Here is a 15,249-nt window from a genome sequence, read left to right as displayed (position 1 = left end):
TATAACATGAGCAGTTACCCCACACGCATAACAAGAGCAGATGACACACACACACATAACAAGAGCATGTAACACACACACATAAACAAGCAACCAAAAGAAAAGACATTACACACACACATAAAAAGGCATTACCACACACATAACAAGAGCATTAGCCACACACAAATAAAGAGAAAAAGCACATTACAGCATTCCACACACACATAACAGGAGCATTGACCAACAACACACATAACGACAGACATAACCAACACACACATAAAAAAGAGCATTACCACCACACACAATAACAAAAGGCATTACCACACACACATAAACAAGAGCATTACACACACACATAACAAGAGCATTACAACTACATTAAGCATTCCACACACCATAACAAGAGCTTACCAACACACATAACAAGAGCATTACACACACACATAACAAAGAGATTTACCACACCCACATAACAAAGCATTAACCACAACCCACATAAAGAGTATTACCAACACACACAATAACAAGAGCATTACACACACACATAACAAGAGCATTACACACATCACAATAACAGAGCATTACCCCACACACATAACAAGAGCATTACCACAACACACACACACACACACAACACACCACAACACACACAAACACGACACCCACAACACAAAAACACACCACACCCACACACACACACAACACACACACAACCACACACACACACACACACACACACACAACACACAACACACACACACAGAGTCCTTAGATCTGTAATGTTTATCTGTTGTGACTAGATCTGACTATCTCTCAAAACAACTCAACACCCTGCCTCCTCATCTGTCTCTCCTTCAGATATGCTATTCTATCCGTGTGTGTATTCATCCAGCTACAGAGGACTCTTTTAATTGGTACATTTATTCAGTCTGCTTTCCTTATACACAGAGAGGAGAGGGTGGGAGAGGAGAAAGAAGAGAGGAGCAGAGTCCTTTTTTAAACACCAATCCATAGCCTTTGATCTCTCTCATGTTTTAAAGCACCCAGTTGTAATACTAATAAATGCATTACAGAATGTTACTAGAGGGTACGTGTTATTGGCAGATCAATCTAGCACAGGAGTACGTAATAGGTTTTGGTTTTCTGATGTCTTCCCCCCCACAGCGAGAACCAATCTACAATAGGGATGTTACTAGAGGGTCTGTTATCGGTATGTCCTCCCACAGGAACAGATCTACACAGGATTGTACTACGAGCGCTGTTAAGGTTCTCCCAACAGAACAATCTACACAGATTTCCGTACCGATTAGAGGGTCTAGTATCGGGTCTTCCCAAACCAGAGAACCAATCTACACAGGATGTTACTAGAGGCTGTACGTCTCCCAACAGAACAACTCACAAAATGTACACAGGGCTTATGGTATTCGACAATCTACAGGATGTTACTAGAGACGGTCTGTATGGTTTCTCCACCCCCACAGAACCATCTACCACAGAAGGAATGTTACTAGAAGGGTCTTGTAATGGTTCTACCCAACAGACATCTTACACATTTTACGAGGCGTATGGTTCACAAACACTCAAATGTTAAGTGCGGTCTAAAGAAATTAAAGATGTCACTAGGGTCGTTGGTCTCCCAAACAGAACAATCTACAACAGGATTGTTACTAGGGTCTGTATGGCTCCCACAGAACAAATCTACACAGGAGTACTAGAGGGTCTGTTGGTCTTCTCCACACCACAGAAACAATCTACACCCAGAATTTGTTCATAGAGGGTCTGTAATGGCTCCCAAACAGACAACATCTACACAGAATGGTTACTAGAGGGTCTGATGGTCTCCCAACAGAACAACTACAACGATGTTACTTGAGGGTCGTATGGTCTCCCCAACAGAACAATCTACACAGGATGTTTACTAGTAGGGTCGTTACTGTCTCCACAACACAGAACAATCTACAAGATGTTACTAGAGGGTCTGTATGTCTCCAAACAGGAACAGATCTTACACAGATTGGTTACTAAGGTCTGTATGGTCTCCCAACAAACAATCTACACAGGATGTTACTAGAGGGTCGGTGTGATCTGCCCAAACAGAACAATCTACACAGGATGTTACTAAAGGGGGCTGTATGGTCTCCCAACAAACAATTACACAGGATGTTACTCTAGACGGGCTGTAATGGTCTCACCAACAGACAATCTACACAGATGTTTACTAGAGGGTCTGTATGTCTCCCAACCGAACATCTTACACAGGATGTTACTAGGGGTCCTGTTATGGGCTCCAACAGAACAACTCCGAAGTACTGTATGTCTCCCCAGAACAACAAAGAGTTTACAGAGTGCTGTTGGTCTCCGAGCAACTACACAGGATTTATTTTTTTTTTTTTCTAGAGGGTCTTATGCTCCCAACAGACAGAACGAATCTCACAGGATGTTACTACGAGGGTCTGTATGCTCCAACAGAACAATCTCACAGGATGTTTACTAGAGGGTCTGTATGGTCTCCCAACAGAACAAATCTACACAGGAGTTACTAGCGGGTCTGTATGGTCTCCAACAGAGCAATCTACACAGAATGTTACTAGAGGGCTGATATGCGTCTCACCAACAGAACAATCTAGCACAGGATGTTTACTAGAGGGTCTGATCGGTCTCCCCCAACAGGAACAATCTACAGACTGTTACTAGAGGGTCCTGTATGTCTTCCCAACAGAACAATCTACACCAGCGAATGTACTAGAGGTCTGTATCGGTATCTCCAACAGAACAATCTACACAGGATGTACTAGAGGGTCTGTAATGGTCTCCCAACAGACAAATCTACACAGATGTTACTAGAGGGTCTGTACGTCTCCCAACAGAGGCAATTTACACAGAATTTACTAGGGTGTCTGTATGGTCTCCAACAGAAACAAGTCTTACACAGACTTTACTAAGAGGGTCTTGTAATGGCTATACCACAACTTCCACAGATGTACTAAGGGTCGGTATCCACAGCATAAAATGTTACTAGAGGGTCTGTACGGCTAAAATCTACACAGTGTCTAGACGTAGTAAAGAACAATCTACACATGTAGGGTCGTACTCCCAACGAAATCTCAAGTTCCAAGTCGTTGTCCACAACACTAACAGATACTGGTCGTGGTCTCCAAAATCTACCAGACTGTACTAGGTCTAGTCTCACGCCAATCCCAAATGTCGTAAATTTTCTTTGATAATTATCTTTTTGTTTTCGTCATGATTGGTTGGGTCAATTTGTGTTGCCTTTCCCTGGGGCTCTGTGTGGTCCATGTTTGTGTTTGTGAAACAGGAGCCCCAAGGACCACTTTGCTTAGGGGGACTATTCTCCAGGTTCAATCTCTCTATAGGTTGATGCTTGTTATGGAAGGTTTGCAACTATGCTTCTCTTTAGGTAGTTGTAGAATTTAATGGTCCTTCTGGATTTTTGATTAATTAGCGGGTATCGCCGTAATTCTGCTGCATGCATTATTTGGTGTTTTACGTTGTACACAGAGGATATTTTTGCCAAATTCTGCATGCAGAGTCTCAATTTGGTCTTTTTCCATTTTGTGAATTTGGTTGGTGGGAGCCCGAACCCAGCCTCAACAACCATAAAGAGGCAATGGGTTCCCTAACTATTCAGTTTTTTCCTCAGCCAGACTTCCTAATTGGTATGTCGAATTTTATGTTCTTTTGATGGCATAGAATTTCCTCTTGCCCTTGTCTCTCAAGACTATTTTTAAAGAGCTTTGGTGGAAGTTACCTTGGTGAGCGCTATGTTTAGGCGAGTTATGCATCGTTTTTTTGTGTGCTTTAGGGCAACGGTGACAAAATGCAATTTGTATTTGTGTCCTGGGAATGGCACCTTTTTTGGACCACTTAATTTTGGTCTTACTGAGATTTATTCAGGGCACAGTAACTGGCAGAATAGGGCAGAAGAATCAAAGTGCTTGCTGTAGGCCCTCCTTGGTTAGGTGACAGAAGCACCACATTCGCAAACAGTAGACATTACTTCAGATTCAGTAGGGTAGCGGGGTGGTGCTGCAGACTTCTAGCGCCCTACAGCCAATTCGTTGATATATATGTTGAAGGGTGGGGCTTAAGCCTGCATCCCTGTCTCACCACACGCCTGCTGGGAAGAAAGTGTGTGTTTTTTCTGTTTTAAACCGCACCACTTTGTTGGTTTGTTTACGGATTTTAAAGATGTTGGTATGTTTTTCTCTCGCTTCTCTCTCTCTCTGTGTGTTCAATAATAATAGCGTAATTTACACATGCACACAGAAGCCTCCCCATTCTCCATTTGCACTGTCGTCCAGTTTCCTCTCTCTCTCCTCTCTCTCGTCTCTCTCTCTCTCTCTCTCTCTCTCTCTCTCTCTCTCTCTCTCTCTCTCTCTCTTCTCTCTCCCTCTCCTCTCTCTCTCTCTCTCTCTCCTCTCTCTCTCTCTCCTCTCTCTTCTCTCTCTCTCTCTCTCTCTCTCTCTCGCACGCACGCGACGCACGCACACAACAACCCACACACACACACACAGAGGTTGTTGGGCTGGAACGAATTATCCTTTGTCTAAGTCCTACCTGAGCTGTGTGTGAGGTATGGCTGATGATTCTATAGTCTTACCTGGACCGTGTGTGGGGTATAGACTGTGGACCCATGGCCAGATGAGGAACATTGCATGTACTGGGACGGGGCTACATGTGATTGACATGCTCGCCAGCCTCTGATTTGTGGAGTACACTGATCTGGACAGGGCAAGAATAGAAAGCAAGGTTTCAGGTATAATAAATGTCTCAGAAATATAAGAGTAAACTACAAATAAGGACATTAGACACAACGCAGAGATTTTCTGGGAAAATCAGTTGAAAAGGCAAAGAGGTCTCAGGGAGGAAATGTTGAATCAAATATAATTTCTGAAAAACAGGAAGCATTGAACTCCTGTATTTTTATCGTTCCGCTCTCTAGTCCACTGACCTCCAGGGTGAACTCATTGCTGGTGTAGCGTCCGTTTAGCTCAGAGCAGGTGAGACGAACTTCCTGTCTGGGGTCTGGGTGGGTGCCAGTTATAGTAATGCACCTGCGCTGATCACCTGCTCATAGTTGGACATGGAGTCCACACCTGAGAGAGATGGTGGACACATTCCTATGGTACACTACCAGTTTCATAGATACAAGGGTTACGGTTATAAAGGAAGATAGGGTTTATGGATATAGGGGAAGATAGGGTATGGATATAGGGAAGATAGGGGTTAGGATATTAAGGAAATAGGGGTATGGAATTAGGGGAAAAGGTTATGGTATGGGAGAATAGGGTAGGGTAGGGAAGATAGGGTTATGGAATAGGGAAGATAGGGGTTATGGGTATAGGGGAAGATAGGGGTATGGATATGGAAGATAGGGTTATGGGTATAGGGGAAGAATAGGGGTTATGGATATAGAGGAAGATAGGGGTTAGATTATAGAGGAAATAGGGGTTATGGAGTATAGGGAAGATGCTAGGGGTTAGGGTATTAGGAGGAAGATAGGGGTTATGGTATAGAGGAAGATAGGGTTATGGATATAGGGGAAGATAGGGTTATGGGATATAGGGAAGATAGGGGTTATGGATATAGAGGAAGATAGGGTTGTGGGTATAGAGAAGAAGATAGGGGTATGGGTTAGGGAAAGATAGGGGTTATGGAGTATAGGGAAGATAGGGGTTATGGATAATAAGGGAAGATAGGGGTTAGGATATAGAGGAAGATAGGGTTATGGGATATAGAGGAAGATAGGGTTATGGAATAGGAAGATAGGAGTTATGGATATAGAGGGAAGATAGGGGTTCATGTAAGAGGAAGATAGGGGTTATGGATATAGAGGGAGATAGGGGTTATGGATATAGAGGAAGATAGGGGTTTATGGATATAGAGGAATGATAGGGGTTATGGTATAGGAGACGATTTAGGGGTTATGGATATAGAGGAAGATAGGGTTATGGATATAGATTGAAGAAGGTCTATGATTATAGAGGAAGATAGGGGGTATGGGTATAGAGGAAGAAGAGGGTTATGGATATAAAAGAAGATGGAATAGGAGAGGTTTGGAATATAGAGTGAAGATGGGGTTATGGAATATAGAGTGAAGATAGGGGTGATGGATATAGGGAAGATAGGGGTTATGGATATAGGAGTGAAGAGGGTTGATCGGATATAGAGAAGATAGGGTTATGGATATAGATGGAAGATAGGGGTTATGGATATTAGAGGAAAGATAGGTTGATATAAAGAGGTTAGTTAGAGGAAGATAGGGGTTATGGTTAGGGGAAGATAGGGGTTATGGATTATAGAGGAAGATGAGGGGTTATGGATATAGAGGAAGATAGGGTTATGGATATAGAGAAGATAGCGGTTATGGTATAGGGAAGATAGGGGTTATGGAATGGGGAAGATAGGTGTGGTATGAGGAGATAGGGTATGGGTAAGAGGAAGATAGGGGTTATGTATATGGAAGATAGGGGTTATGGATTAGAGGAAGTAGGGTTATGTATATAGAAGATAGGGGTTATGGATATAGAGGAAGATAAGGGGTTTGGGTATAGAGGATAGGGTTATGGGTATAGAGGAAGATAGGGTTAATATATAGATGAAGATAGGGGTTATGGATATAGGGAAGAGTAGGGTTATGGATATAGAGAAGATAGGGTTATGGATATAGAGAAGATAGGGGTTTATGGGTATAGGGGAAGATAGGGTTATGGATTATAGAGGAAGATAGGGTTATGATATAGGGAAGATAGGGGTTATGGATATAGAGAAGATAGGGTTGGATGGATATAGGGGAAGATAGGGTTATGGATATAGAGGAAGATAGGGGTTATGGGTATAGAGGAGATAGGGTTATGGATATAAGAAAGATAGGGGTTATGGTATAGAGGAAGATAGGAGTTATGGATATAGAGGAGATAGGGGTTATGGATATAGGAAGATAGGGTTATGGATATAGAGGAAATAGGGTTATGGTTAGGTGTTTGCATGGAACATAGATGGAGGCATGCCATAGTGGAGTTGGATTTGCGGTAGAGTCAGAGGTTAGATAGGATTAGAGGTCAGGCAGTTAAATGTTTCCATGGTGACTTACCGTATATGAGACATGCCGGAGGTGAGTTGTGTGGCGTCAGGTGTTTTCCCCAGCAGGGTGCTACGCTGCAGCTGGAGATCTCCTGCTCCGGCCTCAGCTCCTCCCCCAGCACCAGGATGTCACAGTAGTCCAGGTTATGAATGATCTCCTCCTGGACCCCGGCCTGCCCCGCTGAACACATACAACACAATGTGAGAATGACATGTACACACACACACACAACACACACACAACACACACACACACACACAACAACACACACACACACACACACACCACACACACACACAACACACACACACACACACACACACACACCACACACACACACACACACAACACACACACAACACACACACACACACACCACACAACACACCACCACACACACACACACACACACCCAATGAAGTCTTACAGTAGCCTCAACAGTTCTCTGTGAACAAATTTTGACAAATTGAAATTTCTTCCAAATGAAAGGAGAGCGAAGAGGAGAGGATGAAGATTGCTCATTTTTTTCAGTTTCCAGTTTCATTTACTTAAATGCAGCAAGCTAGTTTAGCCTACTCAAACACCCTGCTTAAAGAGAGGGATGCTATGTTAGCTAGCTGGCTATGGCTATCTAACACAACACTGGAACTCTTCCAAGTCAAGGTAAGCTTTTGGTGTTACTAATGTTTTGCCACTGGGACCCYCTGGTGTAACTGTTAAACTGCTACGTGACTATACACTGTAACGTTACTGRATGATTGTAGCGGGTTTACTAACGTGTTACTAGTACTTCTATTAGCTATGTTGACTATGACGTTACTTTAGCTAATATGCGACTCGTTTCAGGAAACTATGCCTATGTCACGCGTCACCAGGACAGCCGTTTGAACGTAAACTTTTTATTTTTTTTGGCAGAAATTCCTTCTGGAACATGTGAATTTCATGTGCCTTAATAACAAARTTGTATGCCATCTGCAAATACAAATACAATTGTTAAATTACGAGCCTAGCTGGTTTAGCCACAGAAAAATTCTGCAACCTTCCCGCTAGTCATGATTGGCTGAGATAATGAGTGGGCTGGACATGCAGGGAAAGGGTTTGGATTGGTTTGCCATACATCCCGCTTCTGTCTATTTGAGCTGGGCAGTATGTCTAGGTAATCCTGTCTAACGCATAATATTTTTTTAAGTATCGTATAGTAAAACAGTATAAGCCTAATGTCAAGTTAAAGTGTACTGTTAGCTAGCTAACATTAGCTGGCTGGCTCGCTAGCTAACATTACGTGCATGTCGAGTTTTGAAATTAGTGTAATTTGAGTATAATACAGTAGCTAAGGAGATGGAGAAAAACCCTGTGTCATCTTCAAATTAATTGCTACCATGGCATCCGACAGGAGACGCGTCCATCCATGATGTATATGGGTAAAATAGTATAGCTAGCTACATTTTCAGATATTACACGTTTCCAATTTTGACAGGAGGTGGTTTCATTTCAAGTTAAAGTGTAATGTTAGCTAGCTAACGTTAGCTGGCTGGCTCGCTAGCTAATGTTAAGTGTATGATCTTATTATTCTTATCTCAGAGCCATTTGCTTGACTAGTTAGAGCCTATTGTTAGCTAGCTAACATTGAACCTGGTTGGTTAGCTACCTGCAGATTCATGAGGGTAGTAACATCATGAGTTGGGATTATGGCTCATTGTTTAAACTTCTTATAGCTGCAATCCCGTTAAGGGGATGATATGACAACAGCCAGTGAAAGTGCAGGGCGCCAAATTCAAACAACAGAAATCTCATAATTAAAATACCTCAAACATACATGTATATTATACCATTTTAAAGGTAATCTTGTTGTTAATCCCACCAAAGTGTCCGATTTCAAATAGGCTTTTCAGCGAAAGCACCACAAACGATTATGTTAGGTCACCGCAAAATCAAAGAAAAACACAGCTATTTTTCCAGCCAAAGACAGGAGTCACAAAAAGCAGAAATAGAGATAAATGAATCACTAACCTTTGATGATCTTCATCAGATGACACTCATAGGACTTCATGTTACACAATACATATATGTTTTGTTCGATTAAGTTCATATTTATATCAAAAACCTCAGTTTACATTGGCGCCATGTTCAGAGCCATGTCAAATAACAGAAATATTTATCATTAACTTTGATGAAAGATACATGTTTTACATAGAATTAAAGATATACTTGTTCTTAATGCAACCGCTGTGTCAGATTTCAAAAAGCTTTACGGCAAAACACAATATTCAATAATCTGAGAACAGCGTTCAACCACAAAAGTAAGCCATACAGTTACCCGCCAAATTGTGCAGTCAACAAAACTCAGAAAAAGCATGATAAATCTTCACTTACAGTACCTTTGCTGATCTTCGTCGGAATGCACTCCCAGGACTCCCACTTCCACAATAAATGTTTGTTTTGTTTGGTAATGTCCATCATTTATGTCCAAGTAGCTACTTTTGTTAGCGCGTTTAGTACACATATCCAAACGCTCGTGCAGGTCCAGGCGAACGTCGGACGAAAACTTCAAAAAGTTATATTACAGGTCGAATAAACTTGTCAAACTAAGTATAGAATCAATCTTTAAGATGTTGTTATCATAAATATTCAATAACGTTCCAACCGGAGAATTCCTTTGTGTCTATAGAAGTAATGGAACGCAAGTCGATATCATGTGGAATGCGCGTGGCCAGACCATTGACTCAAACAGCTCCCATCCGGCTCAACATCACAGTAGAAGCTTCATTCAATGTTCTACAGACTGTTGACATCTAGTGGAAGCAGTAGGAAGTGCAAACAGATCCATATCCTACAGTGTCTTCAATAGGCGATGAGTTGAAAATCGACCAACCTCAGATTTCTCACTTTCTGGTTGGATTTCTTCTCAGGTTTTTGCCTGCCATATGAGTTATGTTATACTCACAGACATAATTCAAACAGTTTTAGAAACTTCAGAGTGTTTTCTATCCAATARTAATAATAATATGCATATATTAGCAACTATGACTGAGGAGCAGGCCGTTTACTCTGGGCACCTCTGTGCACCTTTCATCCAAGCTACTCAATACTGCCCCTGCAGCCATAAGAAGTTATCTAGCTAGCTAGCTACATGTCTTAACAAAATACTCTCATCTGAGTGTGCCAGAGTGTAGAATAGCTGATGAATTTACGAACCTTCAAAGCCCGTTGAATATGGCCGGTGTTAGTAAACGTCGGAAAAAAAGCGTACAGTAACTAAATTGTTGCCAGCAGCGCGGTTTCAGTCACCAATGCTCTGGATAACATGAAAACAGCCTTACCAGCTCTGCTAGGGCGAGTAAAATGGTCAGAGTGGGGTGTTCTCTCATTTGTGTCTGGAAGTAGCTAGCAAGCTAGCCAATGTTAGCCATTTAGCTTGGGTGCTTGACTGCCGTTGTGAGGTCAGAACGTTCGGATCAACCCTACTCATTGGCCAGAGCGTCCAGTGTGCTCTTTGAATGCTCCGAGAGCGAAACGCTCTGAATTTACTGACYGCACAGTTGCAGTCATCAASGCTTTGGGTGTAGACAAAGAAGGGCTTTCCAGTAGTAGTACCAAAACATTCAAAGGCCATTTTCTCAAAAGTGAGTTCACAAGTTTAGCAAAATTCWAAGCAAAATTACTTTCTCATTGTTCCTCAACTGTAGTGTACTGTATAGAATTTTGTAGCTGAGTCTCTACTTTTATCCAATGTAAAAAAACACAATTTAAAATGCTACATAAGACTGATTTGAACCGGTCGGTCACATATTGTGACAACGATGTAGGCTGTGTGTAGCGGTTTGGCTTGGAAAGGTTTTTACACCTGGTCACATACAGCTGATGTGCATTAAAGTCCACAAACAAAGGAAAAAGGTGAGAGGAGAGCGCATAGATGCGAGAAGGAATGCAACGTGGCTGCTATGAATGTGAACTGTGTTTATGCGTGACCGGGGTGTTATTTATTCCGCCGATACTGTTGACATACATTTCTTAAACGGAAGCAAACAGAGCGAAACGGGGATAAACATACCTGAATTTGTCCAATAGAAACTCTCTTGTTAAACTGTTGGACTAATGATTGCACCTTAGATCAGCTAGATACACGCAAGAGTTTGCAAGGCGGTATTGAATGTCACCTAAATATTTTCTCTCGACATGTGTGCAGGTCGGCTAGGCTAGGTTAAAGCAACCTCATGATGGGTATAGGGATAATTAGAGTATCATGTAGTATCCTAAACCTATCGATGTTACATTGAACTGGGTGAATGGATTATGAATGACAGTCATCCAATATACTGTAATAGAAATAAGGCAATGCTCATAAAAATGTGTATCACCACCTACAAAAATGTCCATTAATTACAATCCACATAATSCACATAAATTTCCTGTTGCTGCAGGATTATTTTCCTGCTGTGAGAAGCAGAGTCAAATTAAGATAGTGCATCTGTACACAACAACATTATCCAAGACTAAAATGTTTCATTCCACTATTCCACACTAACAAACTTAAATTAACAAACTTTTTTAGCCTGATGTCAAAGAGTCTGCTTTACAGCCTGCTAACTGGTGAGACACAGTTCTCTGTAGCGCTCTGTGCCTCTCAGCCTGCTGTGTTCTCTCCTGAGTGGGCTAACACCTGCCATGCCCACTCCACAGCCTCCCTACGGTGAGGCTCTCCTCGGAGCAGGGGCTGTCCCTGGAACAGCAGGGTTCCCGGGAGACCCTGGGTCTCCTCTATCCCTGGCTGAGGCTTGGTTGATTGCAGAGCTGTGCTAACTGGGGGAAGGAGGGGAAACATCTGGAGCTGAGTAGACCCGCTGAGACACACAGACAGAGAGAGATGGAGGGAGGGAGGGGAGAGGGAAGGTTAAGAAAGACTGGAGACACAGTGGAGAGAAGAGGAGAGCATGTGCTGGTGGTAAGGAAAGAGAGTCCACTGCAACTAATATGCAGACTAAAGAGCTAGATCAGACGCCGTGTGTGGAGGATGACCACGAGACCGACGCGACGCGAGCACGTGATATAGTATAGTGTGTTCATATGTATGATATATGTGTGTATGTGTGTATTATATTTATATGTATTATATATATATATATATATATATATAATATATATAATATATATGTATGTGTATATGTATGTATATATGTTGTGTATGTGTATGTGTGTGTATGGTTAATATATATATATACGTATGTGTGTATATGTATGTATATATGTGTGTATGTGTATGTATGTATGTATATATATATATTATTATTATATAATTGTTTTTCAATATACTTTACTCAAACCAGTGAATATCACTTATTATAAATGAGATCACAACTATCAGCTCTTGAATATCCAGGGCCTAAACTCTTCACATTTTGGTTATAAAACAACAAATCCAGAATTGATTAAAAACATCAAGGGACAGGACATCATAATCATACTGGAAACTGGTGTCGTGGAGACATAAATACTCAGTGTCCCTAGCTATAGAGCAAGTTTACTACCATCAATCAAACATAAAAATGTTAAACGGGGCCGAGACTCAGGTGGAATCATCATTTGGCAATAAGAGACTTGGCACTGAATGAAATGAAAAAAGGTACCAGTCACATTTGGCTAAAACTTAACAAAGTACAATCTATTGTGACAATGATGGTACATATGTGCAGCTTATGCTCCTCCTTCAGATTCATTATATTATGATGATCAGTTTTTTGACCAATCTCCATACAGAAATCATTACATTTTCAGGGAGAGGGTAAAGACTTCTTTGTGGAGATTTCCAATGCAAGAACAGGTTCTGAGCCTTGACTACACTTGTGCGGGAGTAACCACACATATTTGAACACCCCTTGTACAGTAGCCCTATTATAAATAATAGAAACAGTCCTGACCAAATACTGAACAAAAATGGGAAGGAGTTAGTGCATCTCTGTCGAGCCTTAGGCCTGTACATGCTTAATGGTAGAATCATAGGGTACTCTTAGGTCCCTTTACTTACTGCTCAGCTCTTGGGACAAAGTGTAGTCGATTATGCATCACTGACATATGACCCCTCCTCCATTAGTGCATTCACTGTCAGACCACAGACACCATTGTCAGATCACAGTCAGATCAACGTGTTTCTAAAGAAATTAACCGGCAATATTCATGAAAAAAACTGCCCAATAAATCTACAAATAAAACCAATCATACAGATGGCTCCAACAGTGCAGAGAGATTCATTGAAACATTGAACTCAAATGAAATTATGAACTCTATACAGTTTTTTAATAACTCACATAACCAAAACAATAAAAGATGTGTCAATTCGGCTACTCAAAACATCAACTGCATATTCCAAAAAAGCAGCATTGAAAGAAATTTGAGGAAACCAAAGAAATGCAACATCAGAAAACAAAAACAAAATGTTCTGACAAAGTGTTTATAATGAATGTAAAACATTAGAAAACACCTAAGACAAAATGTCAAACAAAAACAGAAGCAGCAAAAACAACCAGAGCTACGATATGAATACTTTGAAACTCTGAACAGTATAAACAAACACTGAAACACAAGAAATTGAATTATACCAACAAGACACTTGATGAAATTGAAAACGCAATTGACCAAATCATTTCTGGGACATGTGGAACAATTTAAGCACAACAAAAGCCACAAGAATTAGCCATACAAGATGTAGGAATTTGGAAAACTTATTTTGATAATCTATACAAAAACATCCACAAAAAGACTTACAACAGAACCAATTAGAAATTAAAAAAAATTGAACATCCTTGAATCAGTCATTAAAAAAACCAAAATCCATTAGATTAGCCAATAACCAACAAGAACTAAAGGAAAAGCCTCAAATCTATTAAATCAAAGAAGGCTTGTGGTCTAGACAACATCAAGAATGAAATGCTGAAAAACAGCACACCTGAGTTGCAAAATGCTGTGCTTAAATTTGTCAACATGGTTTTAACTTCTGGCTGCTTCCCTGATGTCTGGAACCAGGGGCTCATCTCCCCTATCCACAAAAGTGAGACAAATCAGACCCAATAACTACAGGGGAATTTGCGTATAACAGTAACTTGGGAAAGGTTTTCTGTAGCATTTGAATCAAGAATTCAACCTTTCTTCAAAAAATAATGTAATAACTAAATGTCAAATTGGCTTCTCCCTAACCATCGCAATACTGACCATATATACACCTTACACACTAATTAATAAACACGTCCACCAAAAAAAAGTGGGCAAAATCTTTGCTTGCTTTATTGACTTTAAAAAAGCATTTGATTCTATTTGGCACAAGGGCTATTCTACAATATTCTCCAAAAGTGGCTTGGTGGTAAGGTGTATGACTTAATAAAATGTATGTACACAGAAAACAAGTGTGCAATAAAAATCAAAAACCAAAAACAGAATTCTTTTCACAATGTCGAGGTGTGAGACAAGGCTGCAGTTTGAGTCCAAATCTTTTCAACATTTATATCAATAAATTAGCAGACATGTTGGACCATTCTCCAGCCCCAGGACTCACACTATTTGACACAGAGGTGAAATACCTGCTATATGCTGATGACTTGGTACTTCTATCACCAACCAAAGAAGGTCTTCAACAGAACATTAATATTCAACAGCAATATTGCCATAAATTGGGCCATGGCAGTAAATTTCCAAAAAACAAAAATATTTTTCCCCCCCCCAAAAACGATGTCAGAAACACAAATATAAATTCTCCCTGAACAACACCATAATTGAACACACTAAAAATTAACCTACCTTAGTCTGACCATATCTGCATCGGAAACTTTAATATGGCAGTGAATGCACTCAAAGAAATTATTTAAAATCAACATCCCAATTAGAATTTGGACCAAATATTTGACAGTGTAATCCTACCAATAGCTCTTTACGGAAGTGAGGTTTGGGCGCCACTCAATAAACTGAACTTTAAAATGTGGGACAAACATCCAATTGAAGCCCTACATGCAGAATTCTGTCGGAAAATCCTACAAGTCCAGAGAAATACACCTACTAATGCATGTAGGGCAGAATTGGGCCGCTTTCCAGTAATAATGAAAATACAGAAAAGATCATTAAAATTTTGGCTACATCTAAATTCAAGTCCAAATTCAAGTCTGCAATTTAAAGCA

Source organism: Salvelinus sp. IW2-2015, unplaced genomic scaffold (genome assembly GCF_002910315.2).
Source record: "Salvelinus sp. IW2-2015 unplaced genomic scaffold, ASM291031v2 Un_scaffold1617, whole genome shotgun sequence".
In the NCBI taxonomy this organism is placed as follows: Eukaryota; Metazoa; Chordata; class Actinopteri; order Salmoniformes; family Salmonidae; genus Salvelinus; species Salvelinus sp. IW2-2015.
The sequence above is the reverse complement of the archived record's forward strand: the minus strand, read 5'-3'. Positions refer to the sequence as shown.